Source organism: Gopherus evgoodei, chromosome 3, assembly GCF_007399415.2.
Source record: "Gopherus evgoodei ecotype Sinaloan lineage chromosome 3, rGopEvg1_v1.p, whole genome shotgun sequence".
Lineage (NCBI taxonomy): Eukaryota > Metazoa > Chordata > Testudines > Testudinidae > Gopherus > Gopherus evgoodei.
The window spans coordinates 43,412,445-43,439,172 of NC_044324.1; positions in this window are offsets into that span (position 1 = coordinate 43,412,445).

The following is a 26,728-nucleotide window of genomic DNA, read 5'->3' on the forward strand; positions in this document are numbered from 1 at the left end:
AAGTGAGGGACCATATCACAATCATGAAATTGAGGGAATTTAGGTAACTGTAATGCATTAGCCAAATTAGATTTGGTCAGGACATAGGAATACACCTTATTTGACGCTAAGTGTAGAGATGGTCCCAAACCAAAACCTCGTATAATCTAGGGAAGTTTGGATTGTCACCCAAATTTACAGCTAGTCCCTTATATGTATAAAAGAATGAACCAGAAGCCTGGATCCCACACTCCAGAATTCTGGGCAAGTTGTGATTTATTACTTATATTAGCCTTGTATTAGAGGTATGTTTAAAAGCACCTGCGCTGAATGATGTTCTATACTTACATTGACAAAATCTGTCAAATTTGCTCTTGTTTGTCAGTCTATGGCAGAGGCATTGGTATTGATGCTAAATGGAAACCAGGATTACTATTATCTCATGTGGCTTCTGGCCTTTGACCTACCTTTCTCTTGACCATGACATCATGTTCTTGTATTCTGAACTGATAGCACCCAGCATTTCTGTGTTGTTTGACCAAGGCAAAGAAATATTCGTTTTGATTAAATGAGATTCTCCATTCTCTCATGAGTTTATTAGAGACCTGTCAAGACTTCAAAGAAACCTGAAATTACTTCAGTGGCATGATTGCATGGGTGAAGGCAGCTGCCCCCATAAGACAGAAGCAGATAAGAAATCCTGTGGCAGGGTTTTGTGCCTCATAAGCTTTAAAGGGCCTCCATAGAACATACACTTAGGCCCCAATCCTGCAATGAGCTCCTACTGGGCATACCCCCTGTGGAGTTCATTACAAGAATGGGGCCATAGTAGTCTGGCGAAATTCTGTAAATTCTCATCCTAAAGATAGGTGTTCCTTGCACAGTCAGCAGCGGAACACAGAGTTTGTGTTGTTAGAGTAAATGTGTGGGGAAGTGAAAAAAATCAGGCTAATCGGGGAGTGGGGGGGGGCAGGGAGGACTTGTAGGGGGACTATAGAGTGATTTCCTCCGACATGTTAATTAAAAAGATGGTGCAAGGCCTTCCTCACTCCCCACTCCAGAAACAACTTCCATGCCCATTACAGAAGGATTGAGCATTGATTGCACCTTTGGTTTCTCTGGTTCTCTGACTGAGTCCTACAACAGTTTAATCTCCAACGGACTGAAATGCTTTAGTCTAACTAAATGTCACTGGGCTCAGAGGGATATTTGTTTGAAACGTAATGGCCTGTGATATTACAGAAAGGCGATTAATAGTCCCTTTGGCCTTAAAGTGTACAGAACTAAGAAGTCAGATAATTTCACTTTGTTTGTATACTATGCAGAAGGGATTCTTGACCCATTCATATCAATTTGGATTGATGTTTTTTCAGTCCAATTGTGTGATTCTGGTCACTAAATTCCACTCTCACTGGAACAGGATAATTAATGACGGCCCTTAGTCTGAACCCATAGTCTTCTATGGGCGTGCACATGGCAAAGTGCACATTTATGACTGGATAGTGTTACCAATCAAACAGCTGAGTCAATGGTTTGGAAAAATAGTAAGAAGTTGATGGAGAACATTTTATATGTGGAACTAGACAGCCCCCCACCATCACTGAGTATAGGAAATGCTCTCCAAATTTTCTTTTAAAACAGCAACAGGAAGACAGTTATGTGTAAGGCTGGGTGAAAGTTTATTTTTCCAATTGAAAACTGGGGTTTTGAGAAAAAAAGTGTGAAAATTATAAGCTTCCCATGAAATTTTATTTAATAAAAACAAAAAGGAAATATTTTTATTCAAAATGACAATGTAGTGCCTCAGAGTTGTATTTTGGATGGCGCATACGCCCATTCTCCTCTACAGGCCCATCCTTGACAGGACTACATCCCCCATAATGCATCACAGCCAGTCTCCTGTGACACAACTCCTCCCCTCCCCAAGAGGTGAGATAGGAATACATTTATAGGAGAGATTGTCCAGTCAGTAAGCCTGGCCCATAGAGGAAAAATAGGCGTATAAGGCACCCATACAGGTGTACAAAGCCCATATTGGGCCTGAAAGAATTAAAGGACAGCAATGTGCCCAGGTATCCCTGCATCTCCAGACCTGCACAGCATGCTCCAACTGGAGAGCAAGCTTAAAAGGGAGCAACCCACCTCTGAAAGAAGAGACTGGGGAAGAATACAGACCTACCCTGAAGGACCACTCCACACTTCAAAGGTGCTGAAGAAGCCTCCCTGTAAGGATTGTACACTGAGCCCAGTTAGGGCTGAAAGTTTAGATGTCTTTGTTGCCTTATATTGGTCTTGGAATTTTTATCAGAGTTACCCCCTTGGGTCACTTTTTACCATCTGTCTCTCCCCATAGCTCCAAGGTGCCGACCTTCTAGAGGCCCTGGGTTGGAGCCTGTTGGAATGGAAGGGCCCTGGACTCCCCTCCCTACTGCAGGAGTGGCATAAACCTCATTCCCCTCCCCATCCTCCTCTGGGAAGACAAGGACATTGCAAACCTGAGGTGAAGCAAAGCCCATGTATGGGTGAGAAGCTGGATTGAAAGGCTTTCCAGCTGGAAAGTGAGGTTGAATACTGGATGCACTACCCACTAGAACACCTGGCCCTCTGAGAGCTCTATTACAGGGATGGACTTTCATTTCCTCTGGAAACTATATTTTTAAAACAATGACAGTCCCTTGCACTTAAGCCACAACTCAAAAAAGGAAGATATTGAGACACCTTTATTCACCTTCTGTTTGCACATTAAGACCCTTATGAGTGTCCTGCTGTGCGGTGAACTCAGTATCACTCTTCTCCTTTCTTCCCTGTGCCCACTGTTACAGAGCCTGGAGTAGCCAACAAGCAGCAATTTACAGAAAGTTACATAGTAGTGTAAGTAAACAAAGGATCTTGTAAATGCTTCTTTCTGAAACTGATTTCCTGCTGCTGACAGTTCTCAGTTCTGGGCACTTAATCTAGAGGCATTTAGTCTTGGTCTACGCTAACAATGTCGGTATCACTACATCAGTCAGGGGGGTGGAGGGTCAGGTGAGGAGGTCATGTGCCCCCTGTTAGCTGCTGCCTCTCATCCCCAGACTGGTAAAAAAAAGGATTCCACTGCACCGCTGATGGGAGGGCTTCTCCTGTCAACATAGCTACAGCCTCTCAGGGAGGTGGAATACCTACCCGATGGGAGAAGCTTTCCCATTTGCGTAGATAGCATCTTCACTAAACAAGCCCTTAGAATGAACCAATAAGCAAATTAAGTGGTCTAGTTTTATTTTATTCTATTCTACAAAAGCATAATATTAATTTGCTGACCTCAGTGATTTACTGCAGCTTTTCAGTCAGATTCTCATCTCAGTTTCACCAGTGTAAAGCTAGAGTAACTCCTCCCACTTCATGTTACACCTGATCCCAATTACATCAACAAGCCTAATTCTCCATCCTGTTACCTAGTGTTATGCTAGTGTAACTTCATTTAAACCAACTGATTACACCAGTGTCAAATAATGACTAGAACAGAATCACGGCCGTGAATTTCTCTGGGTTTATACTGGTGTAACTGAGATCATTATCTGGCCCTTTTTTGTGATTCACATACTATCAGTTGTATATTTAATAAATGATAAACTAGATTCTCTGGCATAAATTGACATAGCTCCACTCATTTCAGGTCTGGCAATGGCTCAATAATCCCATGTGTTCAGATCTCTCAGCTTAAAATTGTGCTTAAAATAGTAAATTCTGAAAGGCAAGGACTATCATTTACACTCAAAATATGTTTGTACGGTGCTTAATACATAGTAGCTCTGGTCTGGTCGAGGAGTCTAGGAACTGTTTTGATGTGAATTTCGTAGCTTGGCCCATAAGTCTTAAGTTAAGGATACCCCTAGATGAGATTCAGCCAATTCCACCAAACTGCAGCAATCCACAATCCAGTTGAAGCAGTGTAGAGCAGCCTACAGGCAGCTCTAACCTGTGCCAGAACTGATGCAGAGAATCAGAGGTCATAACTGAAGGGTGCTGGACATGGCAGAGAGTTGGTGGGCCCTGTTATATTAATGAAAGTTACATATAGGCACCAACTGGAGGATATTACCTTCCCTTGGTGACAGTAGGCATATAAAAAAACCTATGGGGTTATGCTCCGTAAGCTACATGGCAAAACTGGGTGCACTGCTCCTTGCAGACAAAGCCTCGTTTTAGAAAATTCATCTGTGCTTGTAAATATTCATTTTTGATCAATGAAAATATGCTAATTAAGGATTTGCTGTTAAAAATGTATAAATATCTTTCATTGCCGAAAGTAATAGAATAAGTAATTACTAAACATTATGATCTGAAGTTAAATAATTCAATGACAGCAAACTCAGTAAGGAGAAGATATAATTGAACTGTTGATCTACTCGCAGTATTTTATGTTTACATAAATATACATAAAGCATTGCAAGATTTTAGGTGTTGATTTTTGTATTCTACAAGTTCATCTTTTGCTTGTTTGCTCACCTTGGGATCAGTCCTGCAAGGAGCTGAGTACTCTAGCCCGGGGCCAGGGAAGCAATTAAACAACATGCCTCGCTTTCAGCTCACCAGTCATTTCATTGACTGTGATGGGATCTACTCACCTGCTTACAGTTAGGTACCTACTTAAGCACTGGCTGGATTAGGGCTGGAGTGAGCATCACCTAGCAGAAATCAGCACCTTCCTACCAGTTAAAACAGTGACCTTTTCCATCTCCCCCAGAATCTGCAAGAAGTTCAGATTTTTGTCAAGGATGTGTTCCATCCAGCAGGCAGGCAGGCTCCTTGGTCCCCTTGCCTACCTTGGACCTTGCAGCAAACCTTCCCTCACCCTGCAGGAAGCCTTCATCTTTGTCAAGTGCAAAATGGCTCTCTCCAAGTTCCCCCCAATGAGTCCTTTATAGAGCATGCTGGGGTCACTTGCTTATTTGGTCTACCTTTTGGTAATTTCTCACTGCTGTGAAACCCTGTTACTTCAGATCAAGAGGAGGAAGTGTCTGTCTCCAGCCAGAGCAAATCCATTGTCCCAAGGTGTTTATGTTAAACAGATGACTGTTAGTTTCACCCTGGCCCCTGGCAGAGCCGTGAAGACAATCCTGTTAAATCAGGGTGGATCCACATACTTACAAGTTTTCCCTGACAGGAATTTTAGATACAATTTCATAATATCAACCCTCAAGCAGAAATTGTACAGACAGAACCTCCTATTTGTCACAGTTGTGAATCTAAAAATAGAACTTAGGCATGTAAGTACCATCGTGCTCAAATTTACTTGATAGTTTTATAGGATAAAAGTTTCCTAAGCACCTAAGTATCTTGGGAGCTTAAGTCCCCCTGAAAGTCAATGAGACAGGCTCCCAAGGGCCCGACTTGAAGTCAATGGGAGTTAAGATCCCAACCTGATTAGGAACTTCTATAAATCCCACAAGGCATCCATCTACCTCTTTAGGCAGCAAAGTAGCTTATAAATCTGGCCCCTAGGTGCCTAAGTCCCATTTGAACAATGAAATTTAGGCTCCTAACCCTTATAGGCACTTTTGGAAATTTTATCCCTAGTGGCCTATATGAAATAATGGGCAGACCCTGTCCAGCACCTAGTGAATTTGGCAGACCCACATCACTAGAACCCAGTATCATAACTGGCTTGCACTTGAATGAGTGAAATGATTCCCATGGATATACTTTAAAATAATCTGATGATCTGCTGAGCCTAAAGATGTTATTAAATGTAATGTGATGTTATTCTGCAGAAGCATAAAGGTTCTCCACGTCATGATGAGTCAAAGGAAAATAAGGGTCCGGAGGGCAGAGCGCACAGCACAGAACAATCTAACTATGTGAAATACTGCAAAGGCAACTACAAACCATCAGCAGAAATACCTGTGAGCTAATGAAGCACAATGTCTTCATTCTGGATTACACGGCGGCCCATGCTGGTTTCAATCCTCCGTTATGGTCAGAGAGCTGACCCTGCCTTTGAAAAGAGAAAATGGGATTTGCAGTTGTCATCCATAACTATAACAATGCAGACAGAATGTCCCATAAAATCTGTTTGTAATTGGAAAAATTAACCAAGGGAATGGATCCTCAGCCAGTGTAAACCAGCACATATCTATTGATACTATATGGGAAATAGAAAACTATCTATTTTAGGTGACCTGCTACTAATAGTACAATGATCAAGGGAATTTGTATTTGCTTAGTCTACCTGTGTGAGGCATTTTAATCTTCTAATACACACATGCTTCCAGCTATCCATTAGGAATAGAATTAATATTGTTCTGCCACCATACCTGTCTATGCAGACTCCCTCCTGCCTGTCTGTCTCCATGTCAACATTCTCTTTTGTCATTCTGGGTGAAATTCACCATATGCAGAGGGCCAGCCCAAGACTCTCACATAACTTTAATCCCTGTAGTTCAATCCTGTTAAGGCTTATGAACATGTTTAATGTGACAATTGTTTATCTTGCTTTTCATAATTGTCTCTCCATTATATGATGCTTCGATGGCCTGTTTCTCGTAGGCATGTGTTGTCTCATCCTGGATTGCAAATTCTTCATGGCAGAAACCATCTTCTTTGTTCAGTGTGTAACTCCTATTTGGAATTAGATAGCTGAGCTCTTAGAGTTCCATACTGAGCCTCTAGTGGGTCACTGAGGGACTATAACAATAATGGCTATCAAAGCCCTCTGACATTTCCCAGCATGCTTGGAATCAGGGGTAGGATCAGAATGGATAAGAAACCCCTGCAGAGACCAATAGGGAGGAATTGCATGGGATGTTCTATATAAGCAGTTTGCTGGCCCAATGATGAGGCAGGGCTGTTTAGCCCCCTCAGTGGGAGGGGACAGCCTGACTCATGTTTCAGATTTGAGCTGGGGATGGAGATGGGGCTGCAAGAGAAGAGCAGAACAGCTCAGGGAGTCTGATTAACTTCCCCTTCCCACACAGGAAGTCTACAAATTGCTGTGGGATCTAGTGCATGGGTCAGGCAGTTCCAGCCCTGCAGAGACCAGAGTCAAGAGTGGTGGAGATCTGAACTGGTGCCAGCTACTGAGCCAGCGGAGACCTCTACAGGACTCCAGACCACAGAGTCAGGAGAGGACCCTGCTCCATCCAATGGCAAAGATACAGTGAGGTTTAAGCTGGACAGCATTCACAACATTGTAGCACTCTTCTCCAGATTCATCTTCAGTGGGCTACTGAGAAGGTGCCAGAAAGGAAGCTCAGGGCAGGGAAGAGTTGAGAGTGCTGGAAGATGGGGATCAGGTTGATTTGTGAATGTGTTCGAATTTCTTAAACTTAACCCTTTTCTTCCCCAGATCTTATTTTCCTGCTCTCAATAAAGTCATCTTGTTGTACTCCTATTTGGGGTGGGTGTCATTCTGTTCTTGGGGTTTATGCTGATGTACTTTATCATGCCTTTTGCACCAGGTCTTATACTTTCTGCTGGCTAGTAGCACTAGTCATTTCCACCAGGGATAGCACTCGGTCTTGGGCACAGTGAATGAATCACCTTGTGTGTAGAGGCATCACAAAAAGAAACCAGGACCCAGCCTACCCCCCTCCACCAGTGAGGAGACAGGAGCAGCTCTCTCCAAACAGCAAGTGCCAGCACCAGGCAGGGAAAAGGCTTGAGGAACACCTTGGAGGTAGGGTTGCCAACTTTCTAATCCCTGAAAACCAAACACCCCTGCCCCGCCTCTTCCTCCGAGGCCCTGTGCCCTCTATCCCCCCCATCACTCGCTCTCCACCCCCCGTCGCTGTACTTGCTCCCCTAAGACTCACCTGCCACTTGCAGAGCCAGGCTGGGAAGCGCTGATGTGGTCAGAGGTCAGTACTCAGAATGAGGAGCTGGACTGGGGAATTTGGGGACACAGTAGGTTAGGGGGTGGTCCCTGGAGCAAGGGGCTGAGGAGGGGAATGGGGACACAGCAGCATGGAGGAGGCAGACAGGTTACTCCCCCACTCTTCCCCCACATGGTGCCAGTACCTACTTTGGATCCTAGTCTGGGGGCCAGCCAGTTCTCTCTGTCAGGCTGGGGGGTAGGAAGAGCGGCAGCTGCTAACCAGATCTGTTCCTCCAGGCTTGATCAGCAGCTGCTGCTCGTCCCACCCCTGATGGCAGAGGCTGGGTACTGCAGGTAACTGAACTTTTAGCTTTGGTCAGCTGAGCTGACTGGATGCTGCCAGTTTCCTTTTTCAACTGGAATGTCTGGTCGAAAACCGGACACCTGACAACACTACTTGGGGGAGGGGTTACATGTGTTTATACAGCACCTAACAAAACATCCAGTCCTTGTCTGGGGCTCCTAAGTACTACTGAAATGGTAATAGTATTGAACAAGATTGGGGTCAAGTGGCGTAGATGCCTTGTGCTGGCCTTAAATTTCCCCCCGTGATATGTTTGCCTTTAGTGTTACCTCAGCCTTTTAAATCTGTATGACATATTTCATACATATGTCAAGGCTGACAGTCACATTAACAGGTTTTGTCAATTTCCTAAAAGGACAAACATTTTTGCCATGCAGCTGCTGTCATTACACCAAGGTAACCATGAAAACTGGATTTACATGGCTTTTACCAGCTAGCAGCTTAAAAATGGCAATTCTGACTGAAACGCAAGGCTTGAAAAAAGCATACAAACCAAAACTGAGAAAGGATTTCATAATCATTGGTGGCTCAATTACTGTGGCTGTTTTGTTTGTTTGTTTTGTCTTTTTGAGATCTAGTTGATACCTGCAAATATCTTGGGAAAAACTTTGTTTTTAACAAAAAATTAATTGTGATTTTAAAGGTTCATTTTTTTCTCCATTGCAAACATGAAACTAATTAATTCCTAACCCCTTGCATGCTACTGAAGCATGAATCATTCAGTTATAGTTATATTATATCTTGGTTCCACACAGACATTTTGTTAAGATTGAATCTTCTTCTTTAACCTCTGAAACAGGATTTTCTCTTTCTAAATGAAATGCTATAGTGTTCAGTTTACCATAACACATTAGATTTAGAAAGTCACAGGTAATACATTTTTTATGAATTCCCTCTTTATATTTACCAGCTACTGCTAAACTTCTAAGATATGTTAAAATTCTTGCTACAAAGCCATAATCACACACATTTTTGTCCAGCACTGCAAAAAGCAGATCTACTCAGCAAACTACAATATCACCAGCAATTAGAAGCAGTGAATAGACAAGAAGCACTGGAACTGGCGACCACAGTAATCAAATGGTTTGCAGATGTTAATCATGCCGTAAATGATATGCATGGTGACTGTTCTCTGTAGTTAAGAAGAGGATAAAAATGTGAGAGATAGGGTAACTTTTCTTATAGAAATAGCTTTTAGAATAAACATCTGAATAGACTTTTTTTTTAAAAATTGAACAGACACACACATGGCCTCTTTGCCAGTAGGACATGACCATAAAAGTAAAGTTTTCTAGAAAAGACACACTGGATCCTTTGTAGGTACCATAACAATCATCATAGAAGGAGGCCAGCTTGTATATTATCATCTCTAGAAAGCTAAAACTTAAAGTTGTCAGCATCATAAACTGAGTGAGGTGAGGGATGGGCTAAGAACATAAGAGTGGTCATACTGGGTCAGACCAAAGGTCCATCCAGCCCAGTATCCTGTCTTCCAACAATGGCCAATACCAGGTGCCCTAGAGGGAGTGACAAAATCATCCAGTGATTCATCCCTGTCCGCCCATTCCCAGCTTCTGGCAAACCAAGGCTAGGGACATCATCCCTGCCCATCCTGGCTAACAGCCATTGATGGACCTACGTTCCATGAATTTATCTAGTTCTTTTTTGAACCCTGTTATAGTCTTGGCCTTCACAACATCCTCTGGCAAAGAGTTCCACAGGTTGACTGTGTGTTGTGTGAAGAAATACTTCCTTTTGTTGGTTTTAGACCTGTTGCCTATTAATTTCATTTGGTGATCACTAGTTCATGGGTTATGAGAAAGCGTAAACAACACATTTACTTTCTCCACACCAGTCATGATTTTATAGACCTCAATCATATCCCCTCTTAGTCGTCTCTTTTCCAAGCTGAAAAGTCACAGTCTTATTAATCTCTCCTCACACAGTAGTTCCATACCCCTAATCATTTTGTTGCCCTTTTCTGAATCTTTTCCAATTCCAACACATCCCTCCTGAGATGCAGCAGCCACATCCACACACAGCATTCAAGACGTGGGCGTACCATGGCCCCACTTAGAGGCAATATAACAACACCTTCCGTCCCATTATCTATCCCTTTCTTAATGATTCCCAACATTCTCTTCGATCTTTTGACTGCTACTGCACACTGAGTGGATGTTTTCAGAAAGCCATCCACAATGGCTCCAATGTTCCTGAGGGGCAACAGCCAATATAGACCCCATCATTCAATATGTATAGTTGGGATTATGTTTTCCAATGTGCATTACTTTGCATTCATCAACACTGAATTTCATCTGCCATTTTGCTGCCCAGTCACCCAGCCTACATCCATTAGGCCTTTTTCTGGCTGCCTTCCCCAGTGTTTTGAAATGTTTCTGCATTTTACTTTTGTTTAAATTTGTAGCTGAACTCTTGCATAATTGTCTTCTGTGCATTAGCTGGTTTCCTTTATCGCTTTTTTCCAGATCATTCCACTTATTCTCTGCAAATTCAGGAAAGCACTTAAGTACACACAACTTTCAGACAATAGGACTCATGCTTATATGCTTTCCTCAGTTGGCACCTAAGGGCAAGATCACTTTATGCCACTCTTGTGTGGGCTACTCACCATGCAGTCACAGTGGAGGGAGGGAGAATAGCCTCAGCAAGGCAGCTACTTCTCCTTTCACATAGGCATGCAGGGAGTGAGCAGGGCCTGTCAGTCAGCACAGCGGAGCCATGGCAGAGAGAGAATAATTAGCAAATTGCTTAGGCATGCAGCAGTTGTCCAAAAATGGGCATATTTTTGGAGATTATTGTACTCTCTCCACACACACCCACATCATCATAGGAAAGCTTTTTCTTTACATTTAGATGAGGTATGATGTGGAGTTGTCAAGTGGTGCTGCGATTGTTTAGGCGAGGTAAAATGATACCCAAAATGACATCCATTTTTTGCACAGGCCTAGAAACACTGTAATATCTAGAGTTTAAATCCATTTCAACACTTATTGTAATGTTTATTGACCAAACCTACCAAATGTTAATGTATTAAAGATGGCTTTGCTTGGGCCAGTATATATTTTTTCCAAATATGATGAAGCTGTTTAGCATATGGCAAAACAGCAACATTTTGCAGTATTCTTAATTGTCAAAGTTTCTCACAACTGATTACAATCATTTTTTATACTGTCAGTTGAACCTTGCTGACCAGATCAGTCTGACACTCAAGCTTGTGCAGCAGTGGATTACATGCCCATACAGTTTGTAATGTACAGTGTACAGATATAAATGTACATGAATTCCTAATGTAACATCCCCATTTGTAAGCTTTTGTACATATAATATAGCACCTAGTCTGCCAGGTAGAAGGTATTTATTTCTTGTTGCGTATGCATGCAGTACTAGTCTTTGAAATACTCTAGAAACTAGCTTTTTCCATTCAGGGACCCTTATGCCTAGGTCATTATTCGTGTTAGAGATAATAAACAGCATCATATTGGGTTTCAATCAAAGTGACCACTAAACAAAAATGCCAACCTAATTTAGCACAAGTCTGTATGCTTGTAAAAAAATGAAAAATGGTGGTGGTGATAATGCTAACAATATACTTTGGGAATTTTACCTCTTCAGGGAAGTTACATTATATGAAAAGAGGGAGGATACAAGCTCCTTAAAACTTGGACTCTCCGCAAAGTTTAAATAATGTGTTTTGTCAAGAAAAACCAAAAATGCAAAAACTGTAAAAACCATCAGCACAGGAGAGAATTAGGATACAGTTTGTCAATGTGTCTTTCTTCCAACTTGAGTAAAATATATCTTGTAGTGTTACTAGATAGTTTTGCTTTAACTGTAAGCACTGCAGTTTATGACATGGTCTCTCTTCAATCAGCTGATAAAATGCAATGAAACAAGAAGAAAGCTCTTCTCCTGTCCAAGCTGCTACAAAGATATAACGCTTTACTTCCTTCACATGTGGAAACTACAAGCTATTCCAGTAGCAAATTACAGTCAAGATTAGAAAAACACTATGGTTCTGCAATTTCATTCCATGCACAGCATGGACAAGGCAAATCTACCATTGCTCTATGCAGTGCAACAACATTAGCTGATGCTGTACAAGCTGTTAGTAATCTGAAGCAGGAACTTATGTCATCAAAATGTTTTATGAATGTTCATCAGGCAAGTGAGCCTGATGAACAGCTTTCAAGTGAACAAGCAGTTCTGTATAATACCACTTCAAGCGTTTGGTCCGCAATAGCCAAAAAACAAGTGTCAGAATATTATAAAAACCAGATGATTATAGTTTACAGGAGGTCAACTACTTTTGTGCCTCAATTCATGCAGGAGTTTGTCCTTTGCTTGATAGATAAAGAAGCATTTAATTCAGCCAGCAAGGAGTATCATCCTTCAGAAGACATTTAAAGAATATGCCTCTCAACTAGAGTACAGAGTATTTAATAGTTCCAAAATGATCACATCATTTCATATAAGCTTTGCTACACAGCTGCACCATATGTTTGGGTCTCACAATGTAATGGACATACTGCACTTTCATGGATTTGCATCAATTCTGATGAGGTGAGGTAGTTTAACACTAGTGCTGAAAACATTGAAATGGGAAGTCTCCAGGGAGGTATATGTATTCCAGATGGAATTGTACCACTTCATACTGGAGGAAATTTCATCCAAAAAGGAAATTATAGTATAGTCATCAATGTAGAGACCATTGGTGGAAAGTATAGTAGAACCTTAGAGATACAAACACCAGAGTTATGAACTCACCAGTCAACCACACACCTCATTTGGAACCAGAGGTACACAAACAGACAGCAGCAGAGACAACCACCACCACCACCACACAGAACAGTACTGTGTTGAATGTAACTGCTAAAAAAATAAAATAAAGGTAAAGCAGCATTTTTCTTCTGCACAGTAAAGTTTCAAAGCTGTATTAAGTCAATGTTCAGTCAAACTTTTGAAAGAATAACCACAACATTTTGTTCAGTGTTATGAACATTTCAGAGTTATGAACAACCTCCATTCCGAGGTGTTGCAACTCTGAGGCTCTACTGTATACCGTCCATTAAAGGGCTAGAGTGGTATTTCAAGAACAGTCTGCAGATAGTCCAGCATCACAAGAAATACCACTAAACCATGGGAAAGTCACTTACTCTCCCTGGACAATCAGAGTCTCATATGCAGTGTGTAGCATCTGGAAGGCCTAGAACACCTCAGAGTTAACTTGCCATGAAAAAGTACTTGGGAAAATCAACTCTGTCTGTAGTCAGAACAATCTTCCCTGCAAAGAACTGTGTACATGCCAAGGCAATGAAGACTGTGGTAATCCACTCACACTCGATACATCATAATGAGGAACAAGATTATGATGTTGACTGGAAGTGTCACCTGCACTATTATATTTCAATTATACCCATACAAATTTATTAGATTGTTGTGATGCTTTGAGGTCAAAGAAATCCCATTCTACATCTTGAAATAGTTGTTAAACAAACAAACTAATACAAATATTTTCAAGTGATCATTTTAATGTGATAATATATTGTTATTTATCTCTGTTGCTATGGTAACAGCACTGCTTGACAGCTTCACATCATACCTCATCTTAAACGAGACATAATAAGCTTTCAAATTTATGCATAATGTGAGTGTGCATAGAGAGTACATTAAGTTGACCAAAGCGGTGTTCCAATTATTATTAATCGTCACTATTCTAGGAAAGGGGGACTTTTGGGGGGAAGAATGTTTCTTGAGACTATGATTAACCCATTGGGAGCTGCCCAGTTTTCGGCCATATAACATACATATCACTTCTGAAGAGGCTTTGTAAATCAGGGACACATGAGCCTGCCTGAAGCCACAGCCTACAGCTCTCTGTGTGGGTGCGCAAAGCCCTGAAATGCAGAGGAAATATCACATGGTCAATAGCACTGAGGAAAGGTTCACAAAGCAGAGAGCATTTTATGGAGACTATACAACCCACTGTGTTCTGCAGAGCAAAGCTCTCAGGTGGCACTCCATGCAGAAGAGTAGAAGGTGTAAAGAACACAATGGGTCGTTTGCAAGGCAGAATAACTATACTGAATCAGTAATTAGGAGATAATGCTATATGTCCGTAACTCTATACTGCTTTTCCTACACATTACAGACATATTTTAGAGTGCTCTCTCATAAGAGAAGAGAATTCCAAGATGGCCAAGGGCACAACAGGAAGACGGTCAGTTGTCCTGCACTGTTGTTCTGTTCTGCAGTGTTGACTGCCTCGTGTTAACCATTGAACGCCTCTCAGTGAGGTGAATTAAAGTTGAAGGTACTCAGCACCATGCAGGATTCTTTGCAGATCCACTAGTTCAAAACCTTGCAAAGTGGGTGAAACAGCAGGCCACCCCCTTTATGTCATCCCATAACCTGAATGGAAATATACAACCCTGCAAAATATAGTAGCTTGGGGCTGAGGAGTCCATTTCACAGCCATGAGTACGTTTCCCTGAGTGCCCAGCCTGCTTAATTTGGACTGTATGCCCTGTTGTAGAACTGGGCCCTGAATGTTCAGGCCCCGATCTTCAGGTCAAGATTCTTATTTACACTAATGTCTCCTTATATGGCCAGAATGGCCTATAGGGGTGTTCATGTCAATGAATATTCAGGTCTTAGCTAGCATATATTGGCATAGCTCCATTGACTTCAGTGAAGATACTCTATTTTACACGAGTTGATGATTTGGTCCAGAAGTGTGTATTTTAAAATGTGATTAAAATCATGTTGGGCCAGATCCTTGACTGGTATGGAGCTACACCAACTTACACCAGATAAGAACATGGCCCATTATTGCCAAAATGTGGAGATCATATTTACATAGCATAGAATAATCTAAATTTTACAATAATCACTGTACTTGCATTATGGATCCAATAAATCTCTTTTCCTCACCATTATGTTGTTAATTTTACTGCAAAGCCATTAAGCTGAACAGTACTTCAATAATGATATCAAAACCAGCATTTCAAAGGGAATAAAAACAAACATTGGATTTCCTCATAAATTGCCATTTGACACGCTCTCAGCAATAAAAGTCACTAAACCCAAGGGGAGGCATGAAAAGACTTTTTTTGTTAAATTATCTTTTAAAAAATATTTAATTAAAACACGATATGAATGTAGTGGGTTTTCAAAAGTGTTTGAAGGACACTGGGGTATATTTAATGCAGAATAATTAAGACACTAACTTGTGCCTAAATATTTAACTTTCAAATTGCTGAAATGGATTCCTTGCCTAAAATTTATTAATTTAAAAAAACCTACACACACGGAGTTAGAGTGAGGTTTTTAGCATGAGATTTGTGTGTGAGGCAGCACGTCGGTGCATTGTGAACTGCTCCAGGGACAGGCATAAATCCCTTCTTGCACCAGAGGGATAATAATCTGCTGTTGGTCCAAACCAGCAACATTACTACCTTCCTGGTCCATACTAGTAGAACAGTAGTTACCAATAGAAAGACATGATTTAGTCCTAGAAATAGCAACACCATGAACTATATAAATCATGTCTATCTCCTTGAATTAATTTATATTAGGTTTCTGAAATCTTTTTGGTTTAAAAACGTTACTTCCAGTAGTCTTATAAAAAGGACCACAAAAGAGGAATTTTAAATGTAGCTAGAATGCAGCTTCTGAAGGGGCTATGAGAGATCTTCTGAGCCACCATGAAAACATATGTGATGTCCAAATCTATACCGATTTTCTAGGACAGAGATGATTTATTCTTGTTTTCTAAGATCTGTTTTAATATAGAAAAATATTCTATAATTTATGGGAATATGTCCTGGGAACATTCTTTTCAATGCAGTGATATATATCGTAGCAAATTTTTAAATTATGTAGTATTACTTTAAACAAGAGCACGAAAATCTTTGATTTAGTGAGTGAGCCTGTACATAGTTAATTTTTCCAGACTTCATTATAATATCTCCCTACAGGCTACTGTATTCTCTAGCACTTGCAAAGTTAAAGGTTCTGCTCAAGGAAAGAATATAAACAATAGTAATTCTTTACTCAAGTCATTAACATTATCAAAGGTCCTAAAGGGGTGGGGGGGGGAGGCACCCTTTACTTGTGTGACTTGTGCAAGGACTTATTCCGACCAAAGTCTTTATCCCTCAGCTCAGCTTGTTTCCAAAGGTAGCAAGAAGTATCAAGAAGGTGATAGGGGTTGCAGCATCCTTTAGGATGATATAGCTGGTGCTGTTTCTCTGCACAGTGGGTTGTTTGAGCTATCTAGTTACTGAGGGCCACCTAAGTAAATTGGCAGAACTCTCCTGGAGTCAATGGAATTAAATAGACTTATGCTGGAGAAGGAATCTAGCCCAATGATTTTAACTGAAGTGCCTCAAAGTGTTTGAGAAACATGAATTAAGCCTCTCGAAATGGCCACAAAGTAGTTATGCCAATTTTACATACCGCAAAGAGCAGAGAGGCTATCTCCAGAATTGTCAAATTTGAGTGCATAAAATTAATCACTTAAATCCATACCTAGACAGCAAAATCAGAGGAGATGAGCACCTGCAGCTCTCATTGTGTTGCAGATGCTCATCAACTAAAAACTGTGCTTAATCACTTGATTCAGCTTTGACAAGAGTGTATCTCCACTCTGGCACTTTGAGTACAGAAGGTGAGGGTCTGCAAGGATTTTAAAAATTAATACTTGCCACTCCAGGCTTGTATTACACTCCCAAGGTTACAGCTTTTCTCTGACTGTAGTTTGGTAAATGCTGCCACCACCCAAATGCAAAAAACAAAACAAAAACCCTTTGAACCTAGGAAGGAGCACGTAGGAATTCCCTCCCTGTGGGGTACCCTCAAGCCCATTCACCCCCATTTGGGGAAGAGCTGAGAAAGAAAACAGAGAAAATTAGCTGTAGCTACCAGCCAATCACACACAATCCAATTCTGTCCATAAAAAAGGTAAATTTTTATTAGAAACAAAAAAGAAAATACATTTGGAATTTAGGCTTTTGCTAGATTTTAAAAGAGCAAATCCAGAAATTAAGTACAAAGAATAGCTTTCTTGAGGTCCATCTTAAAAGTTACAAGTTAAAAGCACCTGGGGTTTAGCACAGAGGAATCCACAAACCAAAATAATGAAATAAACCTAACCACATCTATTTAAACATTCCCTGTCTAATGATTTCTCCTAGGTATGGAAGATGAATTTTCATACCTGGTTCAAGCCTTACACAGCATTGCTGCTCCTTCTCCACAGAACAACAGACAAAGGGAAAGCTCCCTCCCCCATTTAAAAAAGTTCTAGCCTTCCCATTGGCTCTTTTAGTCAGGTGCCCACTTCTTTTCTTTTACCTGTAGGCTTGTTAACCCTTTACAGGTAAAGCAAGCAGATAACAGACACCAAGAGGGCTGGGTGTCCATAAAAGGGGAGCCACCCCCTCCACCTTTATTTATCATAACTCCATACAACACATGAAACTTCAAAATGAGTTACACAAATACTGCTCCACCATATATGAAGGCAACGTGTCTTAGCTCTCTTTGATACACCACAGTAGCATTTAACATAATAAAGGTGAACTACACAAACATGAGGAAGCTTGTTACATGAAAATGAAAAGGGATGGTCACAAAAGTGAAATACTTGCAGGCTGCATGGAAACTATTTAAAAACACCGGAGCAGAGGCTCAAATTAATGTATACCCCAAACAAAAACAAAACACAGTAAGAGGACCAAAAAAAAAAAGACACCTTGGCTAAACAGAGTAAAAGGCGGTTAGAGGCAAAAAGACATCCTTTAAAAATTAGAAGTCAAATCCTAAGGGGATAATAGAACGGAGCATAAACTTTGGAAGGTCAAGAGTAAAAGCATAATTAGGCAGGCCAAAAAATAACTTAAACAGCAATAAGAGAAAAACACTAACAGCACTTTTTTTTTGTAGTTACATCAGAAGTAGGAAGCTTGCCATACAAGTAGTGGGGCCACTGGATGATCAAGATGCTAAAGTAGCGTTCTAGAAAGACCAGGCTGATGTGGTGAAGTTAAATTAATTCTTTGCATCGGTTTTCACTGCAGGGGAAGTGAGAGAGATTACCACACCTGAGCTAATCTTTTTAAATCTGAGGAATTATCCCAGATTGAGGTGTCAATAGAGGAGGGTTTGGGACAAACTGATAAATTAAACAGTAATGAGTCACCAGGACCAGATGGTATTAATCCAAGAGTCCCAAAGGAACTCAAACATGAAACTACAGGACCACAGAAACTAGCTGTGGTATGTAAGCTATTGCTCAAATCAGCCTCTGTACCAGGTCACTGGGGAATAGCTAACATAACACTGATTTTTTTTAAAAGGCTCCAATGCGATCTTGGAAATTACAGGCCAGTAAGCCTAACTTCAGACATATTGGTTGAAACTACAGTAAAGAACAGAATTATCAGACACATGGTGAACACAATACATTGGGGAAGAGGCAACACAGCTTTTGTAAAGGGAAATAATGCTTCACTATTCTATTAGAATTAGTTGAGGGTGACAACAAGCAGGTGGACAAGGGTGATCTAATGGATATAGTGCACCTGGACTTTCAGAAAGTCTTTGACAAGGTCCCTGTAACAGGGTTGCGCTCACCTCGCACGAATGCCTTCAGGCTGAGCACATATTCCTGTACACTCTACCTGTTTGTGGTGGGTCTTTGCTGACTCAGCCCTCCAGTCTAGTCATGCACAGTCTGTGTGAGATCAAAGTAACGCAAACACCTTTCAGGGTACAAATCCAACGGGGCATCTCTCAGTGTCCTCTATAATGTCTTTCTGTTTCTACCTGCTCCAAACTAGAGCAGTGCCCCAGGGCTCCTTACCTGGAGGCAATGTCTTCACTCTTTCTGGCCCCAGCTCTTCAGCTTGGCCACTACAGTTCAATTCTCCTTCTGGGGTGCCTCAAAATCCAGGCCACTTTTCCAGTGGAGGGGACCACGGCCCAACCTCTAATCCAGGTCCCAGCCCAGGGACCCTATAGATAGCAGCCACCCACAATGTCCCTTTAAATAAACTAAATTGTAGCTATAATTTCTTAAACCACTTCACAGAATCTTCACCCTTGTGCCCATGGAGTCCCAGAAGCTAGAATGGAGCACCATCCACTCTCCTCCAGCTCTAGCAAGAAACTGTCCTCACTCTGGCTCTGCAGTTCTTCTTATATTAGCGTGCTGGGCCCTGATTGGCTGCTGCCCACAGCCACGTTCTAGGCAGCTCGCAGGACCTCTCTACTGTCCTTTTCTGGGGCAGGGTGTAGCAGGGCCACCAGGCGACCAGCAGGGAGCCTCAGGGCCTGGTCCACCCCATCACCAAAAGTTTTTAAGAAAATTAAGCAGTCATGGGATGAGAGGGATGGTCCTGTCATGGATCAGTAAAAGATTAATTTAAAAGATAGCAAACAAAGGCTAGAAATAAATGGTCAGTTCTCACAAAGGAGACAGGTAAATAGCCTGGGTCTCTGGACAAACTTTACTGGGACATATGTTTTTTAACATATTGACAAATGATCTAGAAAAGGGGATGAACAATGAGTCCAAAGTGGACTATGAAGAGTTACAAAGGGATCTCACAAAACTGGGTAACAGGGAACAAAATGGCAGGTGAAATTCAGTGTTGAAAAGTGTAAAGTAATGCATATTTTATTATACACATAAAATGGTGGGGTCTAAATCAGCTATTACCACTCAAGAAAGAGCTCTTAATCATCGCAAATAGTTCTTTGAAAGCATGTCCTCAATGTACGGCATCAGTCAAAAAAAAATTAGGAATCACTAGGCAAGGAAGAGATAATATATAGGGAGAGATAGAAGAGGTAAATAATAAGACAGAAAATATCATAATGCCACTATAAAAATCCATTGCATGCTCTTCTTGAATACTGCATGCAGATTAGGGTATGGCTCACCTTCCATATAGGAGAGGTTAAAAAGACTGGGACTATTCAGCTTAAAAAAGGGACAACTAAGGGGGATATGAACGAGACCTACAAAGTCATGAATAGTGTGGAAAAAGTCAATAGGGAAGTGTTATTTACCCCTTTGTATAACGAAAGAAACAGGGGGGTCACCCAATGAAATTAACAGGCAGCAGGTTTAAAACTAACATAAGGAAGTACTTCTTCATATAATGCACAGTCAACCTGTGGAACTCATTGACATTGGATGTTGTGAAGGCCAAAAACGTAACTGGTTTCAAAAAAGAATTAGATCAGTTCACACAATACATTAACCAAGATGGTCAGGGATGCAACCTCATACTCTGGATGTCCCTCAATCTCTGACTGCTAGAAGCTGTGACTGGAGAACAGGGAGATGGATCACTCAATAATTGTCCTGTTCTGTGCATTTCTTCTGACCCATCTGGTACTGGTTACTGTTGGAAGACAGGATACTGGGCTAGATGGGCCATTGATCCAACCCAGTAGGGCCATTCTTATGTTTTTCCATTCTTATGTTGATAGAGTACTATCATTGAAAAACTAGAGAAGGCAGAATTACAGTATGGGCCATTCCATTTTATGTCATCAGTGCTGCTGCCTATTGATGGAAGCAATTAAAAGTATTGATTAAAAGCATTCATTAAAAGTAATGAAAAAGCAGCTGCCAAAATGGCACAAGTGGCCTGAGTGATCCAGGGGTTTTCACAATCCTTATTGAACAGGGAGCAGGGCTTGTTTTCACTACTATGATTGTAGCAGCTGATGATTAATCCTGTGTTTCATTTGAATTTGCTTTGTTATACCAATACCTTCTGGCCAACTGTAAGGTCAACACTCTGCCAGGTCAACTATCAGGAAGTATCGACATACAATTAATTCATTTCCGCAACATTATGATCTGCATTGAAAAGGAATAGAAGGATCATTTTTATAGTCTTTCACATGTTTCTCTCCAGCAAAAAATGTATTGTTTAACCTACTGTGAGGAAGGTCAGCAGTAATATTAAAGCAATCAGATCAGCAATGTATTAATTTATCACATTCAGTCCTAGTTCAGAAAGTCCCATATAGATCTTGATCATTTACCCAACTATGATGAGTATATCCCTGTATTCAAAACCCCACACATAACTGTAACAATCTTGGTACAAAGTATGCCTTGTAAGGTATCATTTGAAAACTCATAATTTGCTGGTCAGTATTATCCTGATATTAAGCCCTCCTGGCATTCTCTCCCCCCAGGAGCTGCAGGGACACACGGAGATGAGTAGGTAGCATGCCAGCCCCATCCCAGCACTAGCAGGGGTCCTGGGCCACAGGCCGCCACCTGACCCCACTCCCAGTATAGTACAAGTCATTAACAGGTCACAGGCCATGAATTTTTGTTTATTGCCTGTGAGCGGTCCATGACTTTTACTAAAAATACCCATGATTAAAATGTAGGCTTAGTTATGAATACATGTTCCAAACTACAAAGCCCTGCCCTGGAGGAGTCATGTCTGTCCTAAACAAAGGAAGGAATGTGTGCTTGCCTTCATTTTTGTTTTATTTAAGCAATAAACATAATCATCAAGCAGGAGGGAAGACAAAGGAAGTTTAAACAGATAAAAAAACAGCAGATCCTTCCGCAGACGTTTTGTCTCCTTGGATCTCTGCTGATTTTCAACAGAGGGACCGAAACTATAAAAAGGAGGGACAAATACCCCAAGACATCCTCCTGTCTCTCCCTGATCATTGCATTCACTGTACCTGAAGAGACAAAGGAAGCAGCCGTTGGACTCTAGAAGATGGGTCCTGACCTGAAGGATTTGGTCACTAAGACTTCAGAAAGCCTGTGCTGAGAAAACTTTGCTTTGAATCTAATGTAGTTTGTTAAGTTAGGCATCAGTAGGTATTTTATTTTTATTTGTTTTATAACTATTTCTGACTTTTATGCCTCATTATATGTACTCACTTAAAATCTCTTTCTTTGTGGTTAATAAAATTGTTTTATTGTTGTATCTAATTCAGTGTGTTCAAGTTGAAGTGTTTGTGTGACTCCATTTTGGGTAATAAGTTGTGTGCATATTATTCCCTGGAAGGAATAACAGACCTGAATTTTTTGTACTATTCAGGAGAGGGATGGATCGTACAGGATGTACCTTTCTGAAGGGTAATCCAGAACTGGGTGTGTGCTGGGGTCACCTTGCAGCACAATTAAGGCTGGTAAGAGCCAAGGTGTGTCTGGCTGGCTGTAACACACACACAGACTGAAGGCTGTTTGTGAGCAGTCCAGACTGGAGGCTACAGACGCAAGGCATTGTAAAGGGCTCACCAGGCTACAGGGCAGGGGTGACACAGCTACTCCTTGGTCTGGATTGTATTCTGGTATGTCACACCAACACCAAAATCATCATCTTTCTCTTGATTCATTATCAATATATAAATATATAGAGCCATTAATAGCTAACTAATACAATAACACAGTAGAGGAACTCTTGACATTGAGTGAACTCATTTGTATGTTATTTTTCTCGTTCATATGAAGTTTCCAATTCACTAAAGGTAAACACCAAGTCATTATTTCTGGAATGCAGTTATCAAAATTAATATCCCTTGACATACTAGTCATGGACACTGATCTCCAGGAATAATCACATTAATTCAGATCTTTTGGATAGTTCATGAGTCCCAATTTAAATGCTGATGATCATGGGGAAAATGTTTGTGTGTGTGTGTGTTTTTAGGGAGGGCAAACCTTTAATAACAATTCTTTTCAATATCCCCATGGCCCTTTTGTGTTTTTATATCTAATAAGTTCAATCAATCAAGGGACATTTATTAAAAAGAGTGAAACAGGAAAAAGAGGAGGTTTATCATTTCTACCGGTATGTCTACACAAGGATAAAAACCCTGCAACTGGCCCAGGTCAGTTGACTTGAGCTCATGGGGCTTGGGCTGTGGGGCTGAAAAATTGCTGTGTAGACATTCGAACTCAGGCTGGAGCCTGAGCTCTGGGATCCTGAGAGGGTGGAAGGTCGCAGAGCATAGGCTGAGACATCAAGTCAGCTGACCCAGGCCAGCCACTGTCAGGTCACGTGGCTTTTACTTCTGTGTAGACATACACCTAAAGGCCTGTGTTCCCTTGGTTTCTTATGATATACTTTTGGTCTGGGGAGGTGGATCACTGCTGGTATCTCCATTTTTTAAAATATCAACCCAGTCCCTCTTCCACTACACTTTGTAATATTATTACAGAAGCCAAAGTGGCTTCTGAGATGCACAGTTTTACATGACAGAGGAGTAGGTAACAGCAGGGTGCAGCACCTAAGTCTGTACTGCAGGAAGGCACACCTCTGCTTGGGTCCACAGCCAGGAACTAACTGCTCTCCTGGAGTAATACAGCTAAGACCTTTTTTTGCAAGAGATACTGGAAGAGGTGGTGGTGGTTCCCACTTTTAACTTTTAGCTCACTGGTTAGCAAATTCACCCCTTCTGCTTGATGAGGTGAAAGAGACCTATGTTTGAATCCTACCTCTCATCACTCTAGTATGGGATACTCTAATGCAGGTGTCCCTCAATCACTTCTGTTTTATTTGTTGCACTTTGGCTAATTGAGTCACTACGCCAGAAAGACAGTTAGAATGACCCTATAGCCTGATGGCTAGAGCACTTATCTGGGAGGAAGTGGGAGACTCAGGATCCAGTCCTCCTGCTCCAATGAGTCCCAACCCTCTTCCTAGTGGGAAGAGCCACATGACTGGAATGTTAAAAATAATCAACGGTTAACCTATTGAGGAATAACCTATTTAGGAAGAATCAAGTGGGCAAAAGGGGAGTGGGTGTGGCACTCTATGTCAAAAATGGCTTTGCCTGTTTTTGAGTCACGGATAACTCACAAGCAAATAATCTTGACTGCTATATGGGTACATGTTCTAACAAATAAAGCAGACATAGGGCATTAGTTTGCGTCTGCTACAGACCACCAAATCACACTAGGGAACAGGTTGACTAGCAGGTTAGTTTGATCAGATCTATTTTTTATAAATCCTTATTGACTGGCATTAATTATATTACCCTCCTTTGATTCTTTATTAATTGAGTCCCATACCAGTCCTTCCATTATTTTGTCAGGCATTAATGACAGGCTGAATTTTAAAATATTACCACAATATTACCTTTCTTCCAGTCTTCTGGAACTTCCCCAGTGTTCCAAGCATATTGCAAAACAATATTAATAGTCCAGGTTGTTACTCAGCCATCACTTTTAGAACAATTGCATATATCTGGACCTGCTGATTTAAAAATGTCTAGTTTCAATATCTGCCATTTAATGTACTATATAGTTAATGTTGGAATGGAGAGTATTTCATATAATCATAGAAATGTAGGAGTGGAAGGGACATTGAGAGATCATAAAGTCCAGCCCCACACTTATCTTCATTGAATTTCATTTTGTTGATTTCAGATCATTTCTCTAATTCTCAAGGTTATTTTGAATTCTATCCTGTCGTCCAAAGTGCTTGTAATCCTTTCCAACTTGGTGTCATCTGAAAATTCATAATCATATTCTCCACTCCATTATCCAAGTCCTTAATGAAAATATTGAATAGTATCAGATTCAGGAGTGATCCCTGTAGGATCTAATTAGATATGCCTGTGATGCTGGTAAACCAGGTGCCAGCTCTTGTCAAGTCTGTAGGCATCAGCCAAGCACTGACAAATTCATAGTTGGAAACCAGATCAGCTCACCTATATGTTACTATTATTTGGGATAGGTGTTAGACTCATAAGGATGTGTTTAGACTCTATAAAATACTTGTAAGTTGCTGACTGCATTAATCTGACTTCTAATGTCTGTATTTCATGCTACAAGGTAACATATACATTTGTTTTATAATCGTAAAAATGCCTGCTCTGAATTTGTGAAGTGAGACAGGAAGGGTGGCTCTCCACTCCCATCCCAGAGGGCTATCAAAATTAAGTGTGGCATTGTAGGACAAAAGCTTCATTGGTTGCACCATCCACCTATGGAGAAGTACATGCAGAAGGCCTTATTCCACCCATTTGAACTGTGGAAGAGGGAAATAAAGATAGTTGATAGGAAGATTTGTCCTCTCTTTTGCTGTGTGGACTCTTATCAGGGCTGGAACTAAGAAACAAAAAGCAGAGATCACCAGGGTTGACTTGGGTAAAGCTGACAGATTACTACATCTCTATCACCTTTTGTAATCATAGACTGAAGCCATTTGTGCATATGTGTTGCCTGCTTTACTCCGTAAATAACTCATTTCTTTTCCCTAGCTAATAAATCCTTAAATAGTTTACTGTAGGATTGGCTATATTGTCTTTGGTTGAGATCTGAGGAACAAACTGATTTGGGGTAACTGACCAGACTCTTGGGAGAAATCTGAATATTTTGTGATTTTTTTGTGTAAAAGACCATTTATCACTAAATGCAGTTTTCCTAGGGTGGCAAGACAGACTGGGGAGCCTACGGAGACTGTTAGTGAGTCCATGGTGAGAAGATTACAGTGATCCAGGTATTCACATTTGTTACTGGGTTGGTGACATCTAATTAGATTTTGGAGTGGCTGCCCTGCTTTTGAAAGTCTGTTCTGAGGTTGGCACTCAAGGTTATGAGTCACTCTAGACAGCATGACAACACCCTCCCAGTCTGCTGGTGAGCTATTGATAACTACTACTCTTTGAATATGTGTTTTACCCAGTTGTGCACCCACATTACAGTAATTTCATCTAAACCACATCTCCCTAGTTTGCTTTTTAGACTGTTACCCAGGATTGTGTCCAAAGCCTTACTAAAATCAGTTCTCCCCTCTATGCACTAGGCAATAGATCTGTCAAAGAAGGAAATTAGGTTAGTTTGGCATGAGTTGTCCTTGACAAATCCATGCTGGTTATTTCCTTATAACCTCTCTAGGTGCTTACAAACTGATTGTTTAATAGACTCATAGACTCATAGACTTTAGGGTCAGAAGGGACCAATATGATCATCTAGTCTGACCTCCTGCACAAAGCAGGCCACAGAATCCTACCCATCCACTTCTATAACAAACCCCTAACCTATGTCTGAGTTATTGAAGTCTTCAAATTGTGGTTTGAAGACCTCAAGCTGCAGACAATCCACCAGCAAGTGACCCATACCCACGCTGCAGAGGAAGGCCAAAACCTCCAGGGCCTCTGCCAATCTGCCCCGGAGGAAAATTCCTTCCCGACCCCAAATATGGCAATCAGCTAAACCCTGAGCATGTGGGCAAGACTCACCAGCCAACACTCAGGAAAGAATTCTCTGCAGTAACTCAGATCCCATCCCATCTAACATCCCATCACAGACCACTGGGCATACTTACCTGCTGATAATCAAAGATCAGTTGCCCAAATTAAGCTATCCCGTCATACATCCCTTCCATAAACTTATCAAGCTTAGTCTTAAGCCAGATATGTCTTTCTGCCCCCACTACTCCCCTTGGAAGGCTGTTCCAGAACTTCACTCCTCTAATGGTTAGAACCTTCATCTAATTTCAAGTCTAAACTTCCTAGTGTCCAGTTTATACCCATTTGTTCTTGTGTCTACATTGGTACTAAGCTTA